General features: G+C 42.3%; 1 long non-coding RNA gene across 2 annotated transcripts in view; it reads right to left on the minus strand.

Moving 5' to 3' along the window:
- LOC135972335 (uncharacterized) overlaps nt 1–23923 on the minus strand; it is an 81686-nt gene that overhangs the window by 45400 nt on the left and 12363 nt on the right. For both annotated transcript variants that reach the window (XR_010588756.1, XR_010588755.1), the window contains one exon: nt 19396–19482. This is a non-coding gene — a long non-coding RNA (uncharacterized LOC135972335). The remainder of the gene's footprint in view (nt 1–19395; nt 19483–23923) is intronic.

A 23923-nucleotide genomic window follows, 5' to 3' on the forward strand; every position in this document is an offset into this window, starting at 1 on the left:
TTCCTTTTATTTGTTTTAAACCTGCTGCCTATTAATTTCATTTGATGACCCCTAGTTCTTGTATTATGGGAATAAGTAAATAACTTTTCCTTATCCACTTTCTCCACATCACTCATGATTTTATATACCTCTATCATATCCCCCCTTAGTCTCCTCTTTTCCAAGCTGAAGAGTCCTAGCCTCTTTAATCTTTCCTCATATGGGACCCGTTCCAAACCCTTAATCATTTTAGTTGCCCTTTTCTGAACCTTTTCTAGTGCCAGTATATCTTTTTTGAGATGAGGAGACCGCATCTGTACGCAGTATTTGAGATGAGGGCGTACCATCGATTTATATAAGGGCAATAATATATTCTCAGTCTTATTCTCTATCCCCTTTTTAATGATTCCTAACATCCTGTTTGCTTTTTTGACCGCCTCTGCACACTGCGTGGACATTTTCAGAGAACTATCCACGATGACCCCAAGATCTTTTTCCTGACTTGTTGTAGCTAAATTAGCCCCCATCATATTGTATGTATAGTTGGGGTTATTTTTTCCAATGTGCATTACTTTACATTTATCCACATTAAATTTCATTTGCCATTTTGTTGCCCAATCACTTAGTTTTGTGAGATCTTTTTGAAGTTCTTCACAGTCTGCTTTGGACTTAACTATCTTTAGCAGTTTAGTATCATCTGCAAACTTTGCCACCTCACTGTTTACCCCTTTCTCCAGATCATTTATGAATATGAATAGGAAAGTTGAATAGAATCGGTCCAAGGACTGACCCTTGGGGAACACCACTAGTTACCCCTCTCCATTCTGAGAATTTACCATTTATTCTTACCCTTTGTTCCCTCTCTTTTAACCAGTTCTCAATCCATGAAAGGACCTTCCCTTTTATCCCATGGCAGCTTAATTTACGTAAGAGCCTTTGGTGAGGGACCTTGTCAAAGGCTTTCTGGAAATCTAAGTACACTATGTCCACTGGATCCCCTTTGTCCACATGTTTGTTGACCCCTTCAAAGAATTCTAATAGATTAGTAAGACATGATTTCCCTTTACAGAAACCATGTTGACTATTGCTCAACAGTTTATGTTTTTCTATGTGTCTGACAATTTTATTCTTAACTATTGTTTCGACTAATTTGCCCGGTACAGACGTTAGACTTACCGATCTGTAATTGGCAGGATCATCTCTACAGCCCTTTTTAAATATTGGCGTTACATTAGCTAACTTCCAGTCATTGGGTACAGAAGCCGATTTAAAGGACAGCTTACAAACCTTAGTTAACAGTTCCGCAATTTCACATTTGAGTTCTTTCAGAACTCTTGGGTGAATGCCATCTGGTCCCAGTGACTTGTTAATGTTAAGTTTATCAATTAATTCCAAAACCTCCTCTCGTGACACTTCAATCCGTGACAGTTCCTCAGATTTGTCACCTACAAAAGCCAGCTCAGGTTTGGGAATCTCCCTAACATCCTCAGCCGTGAAGACTGAAGCAAAGAATCCATTTAGTTTCTCCGCAATGACTTTATCATCTTTAAGCGCTCCTTTTGTATCTCGATCATCAAGGGGCCCCACTGGTTGTTTAGCAGGCTTCCTGCTTCTGATGTACTTAAAAAACATTTTGTTATTACCTTTGGAGTTTTTGGCTAGCCGTTCTTCAAACTCCTCTTTGGCTTTTCTTATTATATTCTTGCACTTACTTTGGCAGCGTTTATGCTCCTTTCTATTTGCCTCACTAGGATTTGACTTCCACTTTTTAAAGGAAGTCTTTTTATCTCTCACTGCTTCTTTTACATGGTTGTTAAGCCACGGTGGCTCTCTTTTAGTTCTTTTACTGTGTTTCTTAATTTGGGGTATACACTGAAGTTGGGCCTTTATTATGGTGTCTTTAAAAAGCGTCCATGCAGCTTGCAGGGATTTCACTTTAGTCACTGTACCTTTTAACTTCTGTTTAACTAACCCCCTCATTTTTGCATAGTTCCCCCTTTTGAAATTAAATGCCACAGTGTTGGGCTGTTGAGATGGTCTTCCCACCACAGGGATGTTGAACGCTATTGTATTATGGTCACTATTTCCAAGTGGTCCTGCTATAGTTACCTCTTGGACCAGCTCCTGTGTTTCACTCAGGACTAAATCTAGAGTTGCCCCTCCCTTTGTGGGTTCCCATACCAGCTGCTCCATGAAGCAGTCATTTAACATATCGAGAAATTTTATCTTTGCATTTCGTCCTGAAGGGAAATGTTCCCAGTCAATATGGGGATAATTGAAATCCCCCACTATTATTGAGTTCTTAAGATCCATAACGTGGACTTATAGAGTGATTTTCATACAAAGATCTCAGACTACCTTAGAATTATTGTTAACTAAGCCTGGCACACACCTGTGAAGTAGACAATAATAATGGTAACTCACCTAATAGCTTTCTTTGACAAGATAACAAGCCTCGTGGATGGGGGGGGGGGTAAGACGTGGTCTATCTTGACTTTAGTAAGGCTTTTGATACTGTCTCGCATGACCTTCTCATAAACAATCCAGGGAAATACAACCTAGAAGGAGCTACTATAAGGTGGTTCATAACTGGTTGGAAAACTGTTCCCAGAGAGTAATTATCAGAAGTTCACAGTCGTGCTGGAAGGGCATATCAAGCGGGGTCCCACAGGGATTAGTTGTCGGTCCAGTTCTGTTCAATATCTTCAACAATGATTTCAATAATGGCATAGAGAATACACCTAAAAAGTTTGCAGACGATACCAAGCTGGGAGGGGTTGCAAGGGCTTTGGAGGATAGGATGAAAATTCAAAATGATCTGGACATACTGCAGAAATGGTCTGAAGTAAATAGGATGAAATTCAAAAAGGACAAATGCAAAGTAACAGGTTTCAGAGTAGCAGCCGTGTTAGTCTGTATCCGCAAAAAGAACAGGAGTACTTGTGGCACCTTAGAGACTAACAAATTTATTAGAGCATAAGCTTTCGTGGACTACAGCCCACTTCTTCGGATGCATATAAGTGGGCTGTAGTCCACGAAAGCTTATGCTCTAATAAATTTGTTAGTCTCTAAGGTGCCACAAATGTAAAGTACTCCACTTAGGAAGGAACAATCAGTTGCACACATACAAAATTGGAAATGTCTGCCTAGGAAGGAGTACTGCAGAAAGGGATCTGGGGGTCATAGTGAACCACAAGCTAAATATGAGTCAACCGTGTAACGCTTTTGCAAAAAAATCAAATATCATTCTGGGATACTTTAGCAGGAGTGTGGTAAGCAAGACACAAGAAGTAATTCTTCCGCTCTACTCCGCGCTGATTAGGCCTCAACTGGAGTATTGTGTCCAGTTCTGGCCACTACATTTCAGGAAAGATGTGGACAAACTGGAGAAAGTCCAGAGGAGAGAAACAAAAATGATTAAAGGTCTAGAAAACATGACCTGTGAGAAAAGATTGAAAAAATTGGGTTTGTTTAGTCTGGAGAAGAGAAGATTGAAAAGGGACATAATAGTGTTCAAGTACATAAAAGGTTGTTACAAGGAGGAAAGGAAAAAATTGTTCTCCTTAACCTCTTAGGATAGGACAAGAAGTAATGGGCTTAAATTGCAGCAAGGGCAGTTTAGATTGGACATTAGGAAAAACTTCCTAACTGTCAGGGTAGTTAAGTACTGGAATAAATTGCCTAGGGAGGTTGTGGAATCTCTGTCATTGGAGATTTTTAAGAACAGGTTAGACAAACACCTGTCAGGGATGGTCTAGATAATACTTAGTTCTGCCTTGAGTGGAGGGGACTGGACTAGATGACCTCTCAAGGTCCCTTCCAGTCCTATAATTATATAGTGTCTTTGATGCCAATGCATTTTTAAAAAAATCCTTAATAAACTAATATACAATTTATATCCAGGGACCACTAAAACACAGCCACGTCTAAGGTGAAACATGATAGTTACACAACAACGTCTAACTTTCTTGAACTCAGAGTTAGCTACCACAAAAAGTAGTGTGGCTAAGAAAGCATTAAACATGAATGTGCCTCTCACATATTTTCAGAAGAGTTCCAGGATTTATGTTTTTGATTTATAAAATCCTCCCTTTATTAATAAATACTTTAGCTCGGCTTGAGGATTTAATATAAAAAAGAACATAGGGTAAACATTTCAAAAGTGCCTAACTGACTTCAGAGCCTAAGTCCTCATTTATTTTCAAAGAGACTTAGGACTAGATTTTAAAGGTATTTTGGAGTCTAAAATGCAGATAGATGCTAGTGGAATTTTCAAAAGCGCCTAGGTGCTTAACACCCATTGAAATCAAGCATCTATATTCATCTTTAGGAACCTAAATACCTTTAACAATCCAGCTTTTAAACTCCTAAATGCCTAAATCACTTTTGAGAATGGGGCTTAGGCTGCTATCTCACTCAAGCCAATCACAGCAGTAGTCAGTTAACCCAAATATCTTGGTTATATTTGTTTGCGGTTATGGTTTTTGTGGGGTATTTTTAATTCCACAGGGAGTCACTGATGGAGCCAAAATAGCATGAGATCCATGTGGTCTGCTCATGATATTTACACCAGCCAGGAACTGAAATACCATGAGGAGAGCCTGATCTCATGTTTACTTTGGGTCCCTAAATGGCACCTTGATAACATTAAAGAAGTCTATGACAAAACAAGTACAAACACGAGAGCCCAGTCTAGGTTCAGGCCTTTTCTTCAAGGTGCTCAATGATCTGGGGCTAAAAGATCACCTAAAACTCTGGGATAAAGATTGTGTTCAACCACTCCGCTCCTAAACCATAATGGAGCTTCCTAGCATACTGGTAAAACTCATCTGTGCAAGAAAGAGCTTTCTCAGGAGCTGGGGACCATGAAAACCTCACTACTTTCCACTCCAAATGCAAAGTGCATTTCTTTGCCCTTGCCTTCTCCAACAAACGTGGAGACACCTGTGTGTATATACACTAAAAAAATCAAATTTGAAACCAAAATACTCCACTGCACACACTTCTCCCCCTGGGGAAAGGATAAGAGAACAAACAACATGTGAGGGATGTCAGTCATGTGGCATATTGCTCAGTGATGCTCATGGTATGAGAACCTATACAGAATAGAGTGAGTAGTGATTTCAGCATCAGAGCAATTATTTGCACTTGTGGGCCTGGATCCTGCAAACTTGAATGAGATTACTCATGTGAGTAAAGTAAAGCTCATGCACGCCTGTCTGCAAGTTTAGGGTCTTAAACCCAAACATGCTTAGTGAAAAAATGCATTTTCCCATCTTTTGCCCCCAAATAAAAATACAGACATTGGAAAATTAATGGGAACCCAAAGACTTGGGAAAAATACAGATTGGCTCTAAAAAGCTCCTAGATTTAGGTTAATCTCGGATCAGACCTTAATTTAATCAGATAAATATGAGAACACCGAGGTTCAGGGTCAGATTTGTTGATTAGTATAATTGAAAAAATAATGCTACAAAAGTGTACTCTTGGCAGCTTGCTCTGGAAAGGAAAAGCAAAGTTTATGAGTGGAATTTTCCAACCTTCTTTGCACATAGTTTCAGTGCCTCAGAACCAAAGGAAATTGTCAACTTGCTATAAAACATGGTTTGAGACACAAGTTTTCTGTGGGAGAGTACGGTAGCCCTATAACAAAGGTTTGCTACAACAAAGCGGCCATTCAAGACTAGTTCACTCCAAAAAGCCCTTGTAAATGGAGCCACTGTTAATACCAAAATATTGTAGACAGCAGTAAGTCTGCAAAGTGAGAAGACCAAGGGGATTTGTGGGTTTCTAAGTGAATTGTATAACACCTTTTACTGAGGGGGCAGGGATAGCTCAGTGGTTTGCGCATTGGCCTGCTAAACCCAGGGTTGTGTGTTCAATCCTTAAGGGAGCCACTTGGGGATCAGGGGCAAAATCAGTACTTGGTCCTGCTAGTGAAGGCAGGGGGCTGGACTGGATGACCTTTCAAGGTCCTTTCCAGTTCTAGATGGGATATTTCCATTTATTATTATTAAATCTTCTAAAAACAGACTCCTTCTGATTTTAAGAACAGGTAAGTCAGGAGGAACAGAGACACCTCTTTCTTACCTTTGGGCTACCAAGCAGTCCTTTAAGATGTCTCTCTCCAAATCCTGCTTTCTGCAAAGCTTGCATCGATTACTCTATAAAGATGATTTACCGTTCCATATGCACTTATTTGGAATGAGACCCAGTGGCGAAACACTAGGATGCCTGTAAAATACAACCATGTGTCTGACATAGTGGGTATTCACCCATGAAAGCTTATCCTCCAATTCGTCTGTTAGTCTATAAGGTGCCACAGGACTCTTTGTTGATTTTAACCAAGCTTTAAAATACCCCGTAGGAAGCTGAGGGGAAATTATTAAATGCTATGACTAGACCATTAACACCTGGGCCTGATTCCCCACAGTACATTGTGTTGACCCTCACTCTTGTGCAGAAGTGTAAAACCTCCCCCAGTTTGCTCTGGTGGCATCGGACATCTGTGGTGCCCAGACGTGAATGGCCACGTAAGGTACAAGACATTGGAGAATCATATTTATAGAACAAAACAATTAGGTACTTCTATACAAAAGGTATGGAAAATCAGATACCTTTAAATTTCCCAAGAAAATAGGAACTTCACTTGCAAAAAAGCACAGAGTTTGGCATATAACAACCTAATAATTAATAGGCATCCACATCTAAAGCCCAAGGACTAATCCACAGATGAGAGAGAGAACTGAAGGATGTTCTTGTGGCTAAGACTCTGGACTGATCCTCAGGAGATCCGGATTCAATTCCTGGCCCTGCCACAGAATTCCTGCGTGACTTTGGACAAATCTCTCTTTGAGTCAATTTCTCATCTGTAAAATGCAAATAATAATGCTTCCTTTCTCCTGACATTTGCCTGTCTTGTCAGTTTTGATTGTAAACAGTTCTGGGCAGGGATTGTAGAATGCCTAGCACAATGGAGCCTGGAGCACAGTTGGGCCCGCTAAGTGCTAAAGGAAAAAATAAAAACAACATGATCCGTGTAGTTTCCTAAAAATGATGGGAGTGATGTTGGTTCCTATTTTGTTTCCAGTTGTGACTCAGGACTTGGGTTCTTTGAGGACCTAAGAACAGTCATATTGTGTCAGACAAATGGTCCATCTAGCCTAGTATCCTGTCTTCTGACAGTGGACAATGCCAGATGCTTCTGGCAGGTTGAGGTTTAGGGGCATTTGGAGCATGGGGTATCTTGGATAATAGCCATTGATGGACCTATCCTCCATGAACTTATCTAATTCTTTTGTGAACCCAGGTATACTTTTGGCCTTCACAACATCCCCTGACAATGAATTCCACAGGTTGACTGTGAGTAGGGTGACCAGACAGCAAGTGTGAAAAATTGGGACGGGAGTGGGGGATAATAGGAGCCTATATAAGAAAAAGACCCAAAAATCAGGACTGTCCCTATAAAATCACCCTAACTGTGAGTTGACTGAATAAATACTTCCTTTTGTTTGTTTTAAATTTACTCCCTATTAAGTTCATCAGAAGATCCCTTGTTCTTGTGTTATGTGAAGGGCTAAATAACACTTCCTTTTCCACTTTCTCTGCACCACTCATGATTTTAAGGACCCCTATCACATACCCCCTAAGTCACCTCTTTTCTATGCTGGACAGTCCCAAGCTTTTTAATTTTGCCTCATCTGGAAGCTGTTCCATAGCCCTCGTCATTTTTGTTGCTCTTCTCTGCACCTTTTCCCATTCTAATATATATATTTTTTGAGATGGGGTGACCAGAACTGCACACCATATTCAAGGTGTGGGCATATCAGAGATTTTCTATTATCTATCACTTTATTAATGGTTCCTAACATTGTGTTTGCTTTTTTGAGTGCCACTGCACATAGAGTGGATATTTTCAGAGAATTATCCACGATGACGCCAAGATCTCTTCTTTGAGTGGTAGCAGCTAATTTAGACCCCATCATTTTGTATGTATAGTTGAGAGTATTTTCTCCAATGTGCATTACTTTTGCACTTATCAACATTGAAGTTCATCTGCCATTTCATCGCCCAGTTACCCAGTTTTATAAGATCCCTTAACTATCTTGAGTAAGTTTGCATCAGCTACAGCTTTTGCCACCTCATTGTCCCAGATCATTGATGAATATGTTGAACAGCACAGGTGTCTTCCTGCAAGGAAAGAAAAAGGAGGTAGAAGATTATGTTCCCTTGGACATAGCAAGAGAAATTCGTTAAAAGATGGGAAATCTGTGTGCCCGTCTAAATAGAATTAGGTGGTGGAAACATCTTTATTGCCCTTCAAACAAACAGAATTACCTGCTCATAAAAATAAAATGTTGCCTGTTTTTATAGATGGGGGGGAATAAAACCACGTTGATTTCTTCCCTTTCAGATGTAAGCACCTGAGATTCACAGCCGCCAGGCTGAGTTTTTCCAGAGGAGCTCTGATGAGATGATCTGTCACCTGATCGGTGGGCTGCAGATAGCATGGGGGATGTGCCACATCCCTTGCTAGCTACAGCCGCAGCGGCTGCCATTGTGACACTGGGTCCAATCGGCCTACTTTCATCATGAGTAAAGACTATTCATATGGGTAACGCAAGTGTTTGTAGATTAGGTCCTTAGATTGTTAACTCCCCACGGTGAGAGCCTGTCATTTAATTGTCTGTAAAAACCCTTTTGCACAAGTGCTATATAACAAAAATAACCAATAGTAGATGGCTACTCTGACAATTATCTCATAATGAAGGCCATGCTGCCTATGTATTCTTGTGTCTGCATAACTGATCCATGCTGCAATATATGGTGAGATGACTCAGTGGAAACAAAACCAGTGTGTGTAGGATTCTCTCCCAGTACCAAACAAACAGTAAAGCGTGTCTCTCTGCTTTTTTATTATTATTTTCATTGTGGAGTGAGACGGCCTGGTTTTTTGCTCCTGTCACTCAGATATTGTCCCTGACTCAGTCCAGGAGCCGGATGCATTTGCAGTTATTGGATTTAGACATGCAGCTGTAATTAGCAAAAAGAAGAACAGGAGGACTTGTGGCACCTTAGAGACTAACAAATTTATTAGAGCATAAGCTTTCGTGGACTACAGCCCACTTCTTCGGATGCATAAAGCTGTATGAAGCTGTAATTAGATATCTTCGACTTGCTGTCTCTCCAGAGTGCAATGCTCTAGAGAAACAAGGAGCAAGAGAACCTGGTTCTAAAACATCTTTGCACACCAGCGTGCGCAGGAATTTAAATGTGACCACTTTTGGACGGGCACGTTAGAGTAGCGGCCAGGGGCTGGATCAGTGATCTGGGCAGAGGGAGCTGGGGCTGAAGCAGCAGGTAGGGGTTGGGGATGGGTCCGAAGCTGGGGGTGGAGCCAGAGAGGCGACTGGGGCCAGAGCCTGGGCAGCGGCCGGGGCTGGGGCAAGAACAATAGCCGGGGCTGAGGTCGGAGCAGCAGCCGGGGCTCAGGTTACAGCCAGAGCAGTGGCTGGGGCAGTGAACAGTGGTCAGCGATCAGGGCTGGAATAGCGGCTGGGGCTGAAGCAGCAGACAGGGGTTGGGGATGGGCCCGAAGCTGGGGGTGGAGCCAGAGAAGCGGCTGGGGCTGGGGACAGGACAGCAGCTGGGATTGGGTCCCTGCCGGAGCAGAAATACATATTTTTAGATGAATATTGAGGTGCGCCCCTGCTTGCCCCCCTTGTGCATGCCCCTGTTTGCACATATAAGCGTTGGGGACAGGGAGCTATCAGCTGTTATGTTAAAAATAGAGATGGATGAAAATCTTCTGTCAAAACGTTCTTAAACCAAAAAGTCTTCATCACTTCAATGGAATTTTTCATGGAAAACATCTCTTTGCAATTAAAAAAAAACAGATTTTCATAGAAAACTTGAAAAAAAAAACATTTTGGCTGAAAACAAAAATGTTTAGGTAGTTGTGAAATATTTTCTGTAGTCTGGTTTTCAACTGAAACCTCAACATTGTGAACAAAAAATGTTGATGACAATGAAACCATTTTCATTTTGGACAAGAAAAACATTGCTTGACCAGCTCTAGAGTCAACCCTGACCTCCACTTATCTCTGAGACATAATCTATCCAAGTTTTCCAGAAAAACAACGAAGAGTCTGGTGGCACCTTAAAGACTAACAGATTTATTTGGGCATAAGCTTTCATGGGTAAAAACCCCATTTCTTCAGCTGCATGGAGTGAAAATTACAGATGCCGGCATTATATTCGACTCATGAAGAGAAGGGAGTTATCTTACAAGTGGAGAAACAGTGTGAACAAGGCCAATTCAGTCAGGGTGTATGTGGTTCACTCCCAATAATTACTGAGGAGCTGTCAATACCCAGAGGGGGGAAACTGCTTTTGTCGTGAGCCAGCCAGTCGCGGGCCAGTTCCTATTCAAGCCCAAATTAATGACATTAATTACGTTTGCAAATGAATTGTAGCTCTGCAGTTTCAATTTGAAGTCTGTGGTAATTGTGGTAAATCTAAGACATCTAATTACAGAATAACAGAACTTCAAAAACAGACTTCAAAGAGAAACTGCAGAGCTACAATTCATTTGCAAATTTAATACCATTAATTTGGACTTGAATAGGAACTGGGAGTGGCTGGCTCACTACAAAAGCAATTTTCCCTCTCTGGGTATTGACACCTCATCAATTATTGGGAATGAACCACATCCACCCTGACTGAACTGGCCTTGTTCATACTGGTTCTCCACTTGTGAGGTAACTCCCTTCTCTTCATATGTCTGTATATTTAAGCCTGCATCTGTAATTTTCACTCCATGCATCTGAAGAAGTGAGGTTTTTTACCCACAAAAGCTTATGCCCAAATAAATCTGTTAGTCTTTAAGGTGCCACCGGACTCCTCGTTGTTTTTGTGGATACAGACTAACACGGCTACCCCTCTGATACTTGGCATCATGCAAATTTTCCAGAGTTTTCAAAAAGATGAGCTAATTGCTTTTTTTAAGAGGTGGACTCAAGCTCCCAAGTTTGCATCCTGTGACCAGGATCCCAGTAGGGGCCAGCTGAGGTCACTCAATTAGGGTGAACTGCAAAGAATAGGGCAGACAATCCCCAAAGCTGGTGGATTTTTCAATACTTAGATTTACCAAGCCAGCACAAAACAGCTTCTTTATTATCTCACTGGTTGCCCAGAAACCAACAACAGTTCCCTTAAAGTAACCCAGCCTCAGGCCTCCGTCCAGGTACCCATGTCAAATATGACGAAGATTTCTGAAAATCTTATTTCATCATATAGAAGAAAAGGTTCTACCAATCCCAAAGGATTGGGCAAATTACCATCCAGATTAATTAATATTCCAGATCTTATCCAAATACACACTCACAGTCAATTCTTATTAACTAAACTAAAATTTATTTTAAAAGAAAAGAGAGAGTATGGTTAAAAGATCAATATACATAGAGACAGGAGTTCAATTCTTGAGGTTCAGATACATAGCAGAGATCGTAAGCTTTGTAGCTGCAGAGTTCTTTTAGAATTTAGTCCATAGGTTATAGTCCATTGACCAATATCATATCCAGGGTGTACCAGATGAACTAGGATCTCATCTTAAGACTCAAACTTCCCCAGATGAATCTTAAGCAGATCTGAGATATCAGGATCAGGACCCAATGGCCTTTTATACAGTTTTATAGCAGCCACTTGACCGTACCATCCTGGGTAAACAATAGGCTTTTGATGTAGCCTTCTGCTTCCTAAACACCACCAGTAATTAGTTACACAAATTAACATAGGACAATTTATCCATTATGGAGTCTATCACAAACTTCAAAGAGACATATAGACAATGACATTATTTCACCCAAGATTCATCTAAATGTTAATATTCCCTTTTGATCTTGGAATTAATAGTTATAGTGACAGACAAGAACTGTCTGTTTACATGGCTTACATTTATGAGTTCACATATACAATTAGTACACCTCTACCCCGATATAACGCTGTTCTCAGGAGCCAAAAAATCTTACCACGTTATAGATGAAACCGCGTTATATCGAAGTTGCTTTGATCCACTGGAGTGCGCAGCCCCACCCCCCCCCCGGAGCACTGCTTTACCGCGTTATATCCAAATTCGTGTTATATTGGGTCGCGTTATATTGGGGTAGAGGTGTATCACTTCTAACTTCTAACAACATAGGTTTGCATTTCCAAGTTCTAGCCTATTTAGCATTGAACGGCCTTAATTACCATTCACATACTTTCTAACATGTCTTTAAAGGTTAGATTTGGGTCATTCAGCCTGCAAGCTGTTTAACCCTTTCTGGCCATGTATTATACTTTGGATAAGATTTGTTGCAATTATATAACAGTGGTAGCAATAATGATTTGCATGGTTATATTTTAATTAGGCAATGTCACACATCCGAACTAGTTTTAAGATGGAACTAGATAACTATATGAACAGGATTAGATGATGGGGTTGCCTGCGAGAGAAGGGAACTGGACTCGATGATTCAAGAGGTCCCTCCTTCCAGTCCTATGTTCCTATGAATCCAGGTTTTGGATCAGCCTGTCACAGAGACTGGGGAAGGCCTAATTGCTCAGATCTAGAGCCCAATTTCCATGAAGTTTGGAGCTGCTCAGGGCTGGGGTTTTGGGTCAAGTCCATCTGCCCTCCTTCCCTGCTCCCTTTATTTTTAAAATAATTCTCATGAGCCTCTGCATGAATTAGATTATCCTCTTCACCCACCACAGGATTCACATCAAGTCAATAAAAATCAGCTCAATCCTCCACTGAATGACAGTGAAAAAAATCCCTCTTGCAGATTGATTTCTTCCCTGTGGTGATGCCTACACAAGCTGTAGAGAAGCCCTTGCATTTGTTGGTGATCTCTGTCCCCTCCAGTAGTGAGCCTAGAGAAGGATTTTGGGGTTCCTATCCATCTCTCTCTAGACTGTGCAGTAAAGAAGAAGTCTCTCCAGGGGTGGGACTATCGCTAATTAAAATAGAAACCCCTAGAGAATGGAGGAACAGCTGAGATGATATATGAAACCCAAAACTCACCATGAAACTCTGCCATAATTACTAGGTTTTGCCTGACTTCATGTCAAAACTCTATCAAACTGAGTTCCTCATGGCTTCGACTCAGGACTTCTGGATTGTTTAGTCTCCAGAAGAGAAGAATGAGGGGGGATTTGATAGCAGCCTTCAACTACCTGAAGGGGGGTTCCAAAGAGGATGGAGCTCGGCTGTTCTCAGTGGTGGCAGATGACAGAACAAGGAGCAATGGTCTCAAGTTGCAGTGGGGGAGGTCCAGGTTGGATATTAGGAAAAACTATTTCACTAGGAGAGTGGTGAAACACTGAAATGCGTTACCTAGGGAGGTGGTGAAGTCTCCTTCCTTGGAGGTTTTTAAGGCCCGGCTTGACAAAGCCCTGGCTGGGATGATTTAGTTGGGAATTGGTCCTGCTTTGAGCAGGGGGTTGGACTAGATGACCTCTTGAGGTCCCTTCCAACCCTGATATTCTATGATTCTATGATAGGACCCCAAAAGGCAAAGACAGAAAAGTCTGGAAGGGATTTTTACCTGGCTAGGCTGGACTATTGCAATACAGCCTCCTGAGAACTAGATAGTAGCCCAGTACAGGGACTGACTGGCCGGAGAACCAAGCCATGGCTTCCCATGATGGAGTGTCTGCTGCAACCCAACAGAAGAGTGAGAGACAATACACAGAAGCAGTTGTGAGAATGCTAAGTTAAGCAGCGAAAGTAGCCAGGGACCTGAGGCCACTACACAAAAGGGAGCAGTCTTGGTCCAACCACTGACGACTAGCCCCATACAGAAAGGTCAAAAGGCAGCAGTCCAAGCTGCAGTGTACAAGGTAGTTGCAGACTCAGAACATCAGTGGAGGAAAAAACAATGACAACTGCAGAATACTGGGAGACAGCTGGCACCTGGGACACAGGTCAGGACGAGGATGACTCAGAATGAGCCTCAGCCATCAGCTGGCCTAGTGTAGGAGAGCCAGCAGCATGGGGTTTACGGACAACACAAAAGACCACAGGAAATTGCTCAGTTGAAAGGGTGGCAGCAATTGCTCTACCAACAGTGGTAACACAAATAAGGAATGGGAGACTCATTCGCAGGCCAGCATATTTGAAGGAATCTGAGGTCTAAGAGACTGTAATGAGATGGAGGTAAAGGCTATGCCCCCATGGTGAGCTATGTACTGGGATCCTCTCGCCACAGCAAGCTCTTGTGAAAAAGGCAGGCCTTTGGGATGAAGTAGCACATCTTGAAGGACAGAATTGCACCTGGAAGTTAGTCTGTGTACACATGACTAGAACACTAAGCTCCAGTTACAGCAGCTCTGCAAATAGTTGCTTTAATAAAGAGCCATTACCCAGCACATAATACATAAACCGCACCTTCTCTACAGCCCTTTCAAAGGCCAAGAACCTCCAACCACTAGCCTTAGTCATCCAATTGTCAGTGCATAGGGCATCATGGAGAGTGGCGTATTATCTTCTTGTCTCTTCTGGCGCACTCTGGCTGAAGCTGCCACTCCTTCTTCCTGGCAAAGGTTGTGAGGCGTTGCCCTCACTCTATTTGTTTTGGATGCCAGTTTCAATGGGTGGCTTTTACTGGTGTGTCATATTTTACTGGCCTTGCACTTCATTATGTTGTATTGTGTATGTTTTATTGTATTGGTTTTTTATTACAACAAAGCACTTCATGGGGGTTGTACAGGCGTGCATGAGATATAAAATTTTGCTGTCACAACTGTATACATGCTCTCCTTGAACCGCAACTTAGCTTTTCAGTAGCAGTTTTCATGTGGGACTTTCAAACAGCACTCAGCATTAGCCTAACTCAGTTCCAACTGGAAGTTATTGGTAAAATTCCCATTGACTTCACTGGGAGTGGAGAAGAAAACAATACTTTAACGTATGTCTCTGGTCAGTCAGTGAGTGTTGTGCTCCCATTCTGTGCCTGACTTGCAGAGGAACTGGAGCTCTTACAACCTAAAGCTTTACCTTCCGCTTAAGCTGTAGCAAGTTGTGCTTTTAGCTCTGCAGGTCTCCGGTTCAATTCCCAGTATTGGCCAAGACGGCAGTCACCAAAAATCCCCCTTCTGTAGGACTTTTGAACGCAGGTCAACTTAGGAGTTTGGCTATGGGAGAGAGAAATCTTAGATCCACCCTACTTTACATATTCTTGCCTCACCCCAGGTTCATTATTGACTTTCAGGGAGGACATGAAATAGCTTGTTTCACATCTTTCTCCACATTATGTTTGAACTTATCTCATTCTTCTTGGGAAGGATAGGGCAATAAGGAAACTGATAGTCTTCCAAATCACATCTCCCGGGTGATTTCGTTGGGATTGCAGGGGGGCACATCAGGACAGAATTCAGACCACAGTACATGGCTTTGGATGGAATTATTATGTACACCGTCCTATTGTATTGCAATGGAAGTGGGGGGAAAGCCATTGGGCAACTATATTTTGTCCCAGACAGGTCATCTTAAAAAATATTTTTCCTTGCATGTTACCCATCCTCACCATCTCTCCTTATTCTTCCCTGTTTCTACAAGCTCCCTCTCCTAATCTCTGCAGCTCATATCCAACCTCTGCTGTTCTCACACAGCTTCCTCATACCTCTGTTTTCTGTGCTTACTCCTACTGGCCTCTTGTGACACCTGCCCTAACCTTATTCTTCCTTGGAAAGCCAAACTTTCTCCTCTCCCTCCCTTTCTCACCTCCTTTGGCTCCTCTCCCTCTAATCATCACGACCTCTACTGTCCCACTACTCTCTGGGATTCCCAATGAACATTACAATCCATGCCCTTTTCTCCAATCCATCTGCTGGAGCTCAACACCACCTGTAAGGTTCTGACCCAGTTTCTGGGGCTGCTCTTCAGAGGTCACTGGGGTTGGTTTCCCAGTAAAGAATAACTGCTGTCTCTTAATATTTTTACATGTGCAGGGATGGGATCATTAGAAATGCCTGGAATAATCCTAATGTTTTAAAATCTGCTGATGCAGTGCATTTGATTAACTTGGTTTCGACCGTGCCCTGTTCTATTACATCCAGGGTCAAGTGAAGGCATTGAATGAAGCCCAGATTCAGGGTTGAGTTGGGTTTATTATTTGTTTGCAATGTTTATTGCAGCAATACTGGATTATAACTTTATATTTCTTTGGAGAACTTTCAAACTATTTGTAAACAAAAAAGTTACAAAGTAAAGGGAAAGTAGTATATGGCACATGGCAGTTTTGGTTTGGTTTTTGGGTGGGAACTTAACGTGAGTTCTACCTAAACTGCCACGTAGCACAAAACTGCCTTTTGGCGCCATTTACAAGAAAGCCGAGACTAGTTTTAAATGTGGGACATGCCAGTCAGTCAGTGTGCTGACAGCAATATTTCTAAATGCATTTCAACACAGGAGCTTGTACCCGAGTGAAAGAGGTGATGCTCCAAACACCAGAACTCTTTAATCTCTACTTCATGCCCGCGCATTCAACACAGTTTCCATGCAGGCTTGCCTATGTTCTTATATTGATCAGAATGGAATAACATAGAAAACTATAAGAAAGTAGCTCTATTTGAGACAGAGGAGCGGAGGTTAACTGATTCAGCTTTTAATATCTGGGAGGCAACTGATGTAGTTCTTAATATTTTGGCTACCTCAGTACTATAGCAATAGGAATACCTAGCCCCTGGACACCTTTGTGCTATGTGCTACACAAACACAGAACAAAAAGACAGCCCTTTGCCCTAAAGAACTGACAATCAGAGTTAAGAACATTACAAATGCATGGACTAGTTACAATATCTTTTAAAATCTGGCCATGCTATGCACTTGATGAACTGTGTTTGATGGAGGTCAGTGCCCTTCTTCACATCCAGGGTTACGTGAGGACAGATATTGGATCCTAGGTTGGAGCTTGGAGTTTGTTTATTTTCTTTGCAATGTTTATTATAGCAATTAACTGTGTCTATTCTTGGAATGCTTTTAAAATATCCCAACACAAAACACACACAAACAGAAGGTAAAAGAGCGGCAGTACAGGGCACGCGCTTTTTTAGTTTATGGGTTTTTTCCCACTGCCGTTCACCTTTTAGATTTTATCTCTTCATGGTGCAGAAGCAAGCAAGCTAAATCCAGCCACTTGCATGCCTTCCACAGACACACCCCCTTCCTCCAAGAATAAGTTTGCACAATCAAATTCTCCTCCACCCACATGAAAAGGAAAACAAACATAACCCTCAGTGTCTCCTAGCAATCTCAGCTTTCTCTGCCCTCTCTCAAATGCCAGATGTGTTCTCCTTCTAAGCATGAGCTGGAGGTCCCCGCATTTCCTTAGTAAGGTAAAAAGATATAAAACAGCAACCTCCTCCACAAGGAGGAGCCAGAACGATACTTCTGGAACTGGAAGATGATACCCCTCTTAAAATCATTGTCCACCTTTGTTATTCACACTAACTTAACACAATATAGCACTTATCCTCGAACTTATCAAAAGCAATAGGATGACTCAGCCTTTGGTCTGGTCTACACTTAAAATTTAAGTTGACATAGCTGTCAGTCAGGGGTGTGAAAAAACTACACCTCTAAGCACCGTAGCTATGCCAACCGAACCCCGAGTGTAGACAACGCTAGGTCAACGGAAGAGTTCTTCGACTGACCTAGCTACCACCTCCCAGGGAGGTGGATTAACTTCAATGACAGTAGAACCAACCATTGCTGTATTGAGTGTCTACACAGAAGTGCTACAGAGGCACAACCGTAGTGTTGTAAGCAGGGCCGGTGCAAGGAAGTTTCGCACCCTAGGCGAAACTTGCACCTTGTGCCCCCCACCCCAGCCCTGTGGCAGCTCCCCGCCTCCCCACTGAGGCGCCCCCCATCACGGCAGCTCCCCCCCCGGGAGCTGTGCGGCAGCTCCCCACCCCAGCTCACCTCTGCTCCGCCTCCTCCCCGAGCACGCCGCCCCCGCTCTAATTTTGCTCCCAGGCCTGCGGCGCCAAACAGCTGATTGACGCTGCAAGCCTGGGAGGCGGGAGAAGTGGAGCGGCGACTGCGCGCTCAGGGAGGAACGCTGTAACAAAAAAAATTGGGGGCACCACTTTTTGGCGCCCCCAAATCTTGGCGCCCTAGGCAACTGCCTAGTTCGCCTTAAAGGTAGCACAGGCTCTGGTTGTAAATGTAAACATAGCTGAAAAATTACTTACCTTCCAGTGCTCTGCTTCCCAAATATGTTGGGCCATGCCCCAGTACAGCCCTGGACTGAAGCATGGTGCTAAAAACTGTGATCGGCCAGTTATCATACTGCACCACATAAAACAAATTGTGGTCAGAGAGGATACATATGCTACGGTATGCTAGTGCTGCAGCAGAGCTAAACCACACTTTAGGTAATAAAAGGAAAATACATTGTATTCAGCCACCATTTTATGCATAAATGATAAGGTATTGGGACGGACTTGTTACTGTTAATAGACTGACAGATTTTTAAAGCTATAACTTAAAGTTCATATGATGCAGTGGCAGATGAACTGTTTAGCTAAGCTGGGCAGGAAAAGGTTTTCCTGTCCCATGAAAATGTTGAGAGCTGGAAAAATTTTACCATCCCAAATTAGGCCAAAAAGTTGAAATATTGAAAAATGTTCACAAACGGGAAAAAAACACACACAAACATTTGGTTCATGTCAAAGCATTTAATTTCAATAATTTCAAAATGTTTCATTTAGATTTTGACGCTTTTTTCCATTTTTTTAACATTTGTTCAGTCTAATTTAACTTAAATTTTGAAAGTAAAAGTCATTTAGAACCAGAAAACTGGATTTTTTTCACTTAGAAAATGTCAAAACTAAACGTTGACAATTTAATATTCAAAAAAAATTTTAGTCAGGAGATTCAGGGAAACCAGTCCTGTTTTGCCAACAGTTTAAGTTTCAAGAAATCAGCATTTTTCAACAAAAAAAACATTTGTCAAAGTAAGAACGGCCATACTGGGTCAGACCAAAGGTCCATCTAGCCCAGTATCCTGTCTTCTGACAGTGGCCATTGCCAGATGCTTCAGAGGGAATGAACAGAACAGGTAACCATCAAGTGATTCATCCCATCGCCCATTCCCAGCTTCTGGCAAACAGCAAAAATATTCCCCAGCCAGATCTCCTGATTAGCTTTGATGTTACCTGGGGTTTTTAGAACCCAAAATAGTGGTACTTAATTGTTTCATTCTAGGTGGCATCAGGAATAAATCAATGGGAAAACAGCAATTCTGTCTGATAAATTATTAATACAAGTAAGCATGCTTTTATTTAAATCTACAATTTATTAGATATTAAGTACACACAGACATAAGAAATAGGTTTAGGACATCCCAGAGATAGTTAGTTACTCACCGTCTGAGATGGTTTTGAGTAATTACCAGCCAGACTTCCAGGGCTCTTTCTGTCCAGTTGATGAGGAGTTTAGATGTCAGCTCCTTGCTGGAAGAAAAGTTTCCTCAGACTTCTCCAAAGTATTTACTTTTACCTAATTTTTTTAACTAACTTTAACAAAACACATAACCTGCAGTGACTCCTAATGGGTCAACATAATAACCTTTACTAGGTCACTAATTCTTTTAATTTCAATAAACTATTCATTATGTTAAAACATTTCTAGTATTTCTAGCCATAACAACAATAAGTCAGAGGCACCTAAAATCAAGGTCGCTATTCACTCACTATCTTGCATAACTTCCTGTCCCATCCTCCCGTTTTGATTAACAAACTGCAAGGATGCAGCTGTCTGACCTTGTCTCAGAAAGGCCTAAGATTATTCCTAGCAATGTGATGTTTGGTTTTCAGCCATCAGTGGCTGAACATACAAAATGGCTGACTTCAGTACTGTCAAGTTCTGAGGTATACGCAGGAATATCAGTTTCCGGGGCTAACACTTGAACAGGCATATAAACAGCTAACAAGGTGAACAGAAAGATGTCATGAATTGGAGATCATGCTAGGGCCTGCAAGTAGTATAGCAAGGAACTGACCAAAAAAGGACATGGATTACTTCACCTCTTTCTCCTCTGTCACTGAGTGCACATACCCTGATTGATATCCATGTACATTGGCTGGAAACAGATCACAGAACTGGAATATTTCAATGGTTTGTGTACCTGGGAGATGCACTGGTTTTATGGCTGGGTGTTTGGGTTTTCATCACAGACTATTGTAAGTTTTATGGTGGAAGAGTTTATTTTTTAATGTTTTGTGTACACTGGGAGTACAGACAGGGATTACTCTCCTGCTCAGAATCGGAGTCTTTCTCTTCTCTGATATAAACAAACCAAAGTCTCTATTTGTTTGCATTTTACAAGGAAACTATGGCACCACAACATCAAAGAATGAATGAAGCTGGCAGAGGCTAGTAATCTCAAGGTTCCAATCTAAATTATTCCAAATTTATGGTCTGGAGAATGGGCCTCTCTTGTTGATAACACAACACCCTAGCAACTGCTTTTCAATATGCCTTAAAATCATTGCCACAAGCATTTATTGCCAGGCCCCTAGTGATAATGCTGCATAAATCGAGTGATTTGAAGCCCAGCCATATGAGGGCTTTCATGTGTCTCCTATTAAATACAGACAGAAAAACCAGAAACGGGAAATCATTCATGCTACTACACATGGCAGGACCAAAGGCATTGGAGCTCTCCAATACATTCTAGCACTAAGAAAAGGAGGGGGTAACTCCTAGAAAAAGTCATTCACAAAAATCATGACAACTATGGTCCATGAAAGAACATCACTTGGGAAAGAAACATTTCCTTTATGAGGAATCAGGTAAAACCATTGATCTGTATGTTACAGACCTACTGTACTTAATAAAGCTAAGTTGTGTAAATAGTTAACAGAGGGATTCTTTAGAGGCTGGATTATTTGTGATATAACTGATAACCAGTCAAGGTAAGGTTATTGGAAGAAATGGACTTGGCCGTTCAAAGAATAGTGGCTATTTGCTAGACTAGTGAAAACTGTGCTTTCCAGATTAAAGTGCAAAGAAGCAGTGGAAGAAATGAAGTGCATCTAAATTCCTTTAACTGCAAGGAGAGGAGAATCAGGCCTCATTTATATGCTCATCGGATATAAGATTTTACACAGACTTCACTTCATGCACACCAGGGTAATTAGCAAGCTGTACTGGAGAGGATGCGATGCAAAAGCTGCTTTCAGATATGCGATGGAACCATCCAAAGAGTAAATTCTTCTGGGCAGTAATCCAAATACACATTCAAGAAATAATCGAGATGCAATTATCCATTCAATCTGTAGAGTTTTTGTAGAATGATCAAGCAATAAACTACTATTTACAAGAGATAAGCTTTAAAACAATAGCAACACATGGAATGTGTCCATTCCTCCCTCAGAGAGGAAAGGTGACCTGCTACCTGATAGAAACTGAGATGGGCCTGAACCCAATCCCCAAAAACAAACATGTTTCATGAGCAAGCTCACCTTACTCTTTCAACACCTTATTGAATTATAGAATTGTAGGACTGGAAGGGACCTCGAGGGACTAAGTATTATCTAGATCAAACTTTTCGGCATCACATCCCCTTTTTAATTTTCGAGAAACCCTCATGCCCCCCACCTCTCCTTTACCATCATCCAACCCCCCAGATCCTTGTCCCCTGACCCCCCCTTCCCAGGACTCCACTCCCTATCCAACCCCCCCGCTCCTTGTCCCCTGACCGCCCCCTCCTGGGACCCCACCCTCTATCCAACCCCCCCTACTCCTTGTCCCCTGACTGTTCCCCCCCAGGACCTCCTGCCCCTTATCCAACCCCCCCCCGCTCCCCGCCCCCTTACTAGACCACTCAGAGTGGCAGGACTGGCTTATTGGAAAGCCTGGGAGGTGGGCAGGGCAAGCCGTGCTGCCCACGTGGCGGCGTAACTACGGGGGAGGGAAGGGGAGGGGCCGGGGGCTAGCCTTCTTGGACGGGAGCTCAAGGTCTGGGCAGTCTCACGCCCCCCTTGGAATTTCTTCACGCCCGCCGAGGGGGGCGCGACCCCATTTTGGGAACCAATGATCTAGATCATCTCTAACAGGTGTTTGTCTAACCTGCTCTTAAAAATTTCCAATGGCAGAGATTCCACAACCTCCCTAGGCAATTTATTCCAGTGCTTAACAACCCTGACAGGAAGTTTTTCCTAATCTCCAAACTAAACCTTCCTTGCTGCAATTTAAGCCCATTAGTTCTTGTCCTATCCTCAGAGGTTAAGGAGAAAAAAATTTCTCCCTCCTCCTTTTAACAGCCTTTTATATGCTTGAAAACAGTTATCATGTCTCCTGTCAGTCTTCTCTTCTCCAGACTAAACAAATCCAGGTTTTTCAATCCTCTCTCAGAGGTTATGTTTTCCAGACCTTTAATCATTTTTGTTGCTCTCCTCTGGACTTTCTCTGATTTGTCCACATCTTTCCAGAAGAATGGTGCCCAGAACTGGACATGATACTACAGTTGACACCATCACAGTACTGAGTAAAGTGGAAGAATTACTTCTTGCAGCTTGCTCACAACACTCCTGCTAATACATCCCAGAATTATGTTTGCTTTTTCTGCAACAGTGTGACATTGTTGACTCATTTAGTTTGTGATCCACTATGTCCCCTAGATCCTTTTCTGCAGTACTCCTTCCCAGGCAGTCATTTCCCATTTTGTATGTGTGCAACTGACTGTTCTTTCCTAAGTGGAGCACTTTACATTTGTCCTTATTGAATTTCATCCTATTTACTTCAGACCATTTCTCCAGTTTGTCCAGATCATTTTGAATTTTCCTCCTATCCTCCAAAACACTTGCAACCCCTCCCAGCTTGGTATCGTCCACAGACTTTATAAGTGTACTCTGTGCCATTATCTAAATCATTGATAAAGATACTGAACAGAACCAGTCCAAGAACTAATGCCTGAGGGACCCCACTCAAAAGGCCCTTCCAGCTTGACTATGAACCACTGATAACTACTCTCTGGGAACAGTTTTCCAACCAGTTATGCACCCACCTTCTAGTAGCTCCATCTAGGTTGTATTTCCCTAGTTTGTTTATGAGAAGATCATGCAAGATGGTATCAAAAGCCATACTAAAGTCAAGATATCTATCTAACCTTTCTATCTAACTCTCAATCTAAGGTACCAGCACCCATTACCCTACTCCCTAAGCACCGAGCTGTCTTTAACGTATGTATCCTGGGAGGTAGGGAAGTGTTATTGTCCCTGCCCTACACATGGGAACTGAAACACAGTGGGGCTAAGGGCCAGATTTTTAAAGATATTGAAGTACCTAACGATGCAGAAAGGCACCTAGTGGGGTTTTCAAATGCTGAACTCCCATTGAAATCCCTGGATGCTCTTGACACCAACCTGCATCTTTAGGCACCTAAATACCTTTAAAACTCCTGCCCTAAGAGAACAACAAGGAGTCTGGTGGCACCTTAAAGACTAACAGATTTATTTGGGCATAAGCTTTTGTGAGTAAAAACCTCACTTCTTCGGATGCATCCGAAGAAGTGAGGTTTTTACTCACGAAAGCTTATGCCCAAATAAATCTGTTAGTCTTTAAGGTGCCACCAGACTCCTTGTTGTTTTTGTAGATACAGACTAACACGGCTACCCCCTGATACTTGCCCTAAGAGACTTGCTCAAGGACACCCAGCACGTCTTTGGTGCAGCAGGGTGCAGAACCGAGGTCTCCTGGATCCCAAGTCAGTGCCCTTATGTCAAAGGATGTACCTGCCCTGTAGTGCCCCCTTCGGGCCAAGTGTGTCTCTGCTGAGCCCTGCCTCAGTTTCCCCATTCACTCAGGCTCCCTTAAAAAGCCTGCACAGTCCAGACGTTCAAAACATTCCCCCTTTCTGTGGTCCAATTTACTGAGTACTGCAAAAAGTCT

This window comes from Chrysemys picta, chromosome 6 (assembly GCF_011386835.1).
Source record: "Chrysemys picta bellii isolate R12L10 chromosome 6, ASM1138683v2, whole genome shotgun sequence".
In the NCBI taxonomy this organism is placed as follows: Eukaryota; Metazoa; Chordata; order Testudines; family Emydidae; genus Chrysemys; species Chrysemys picta.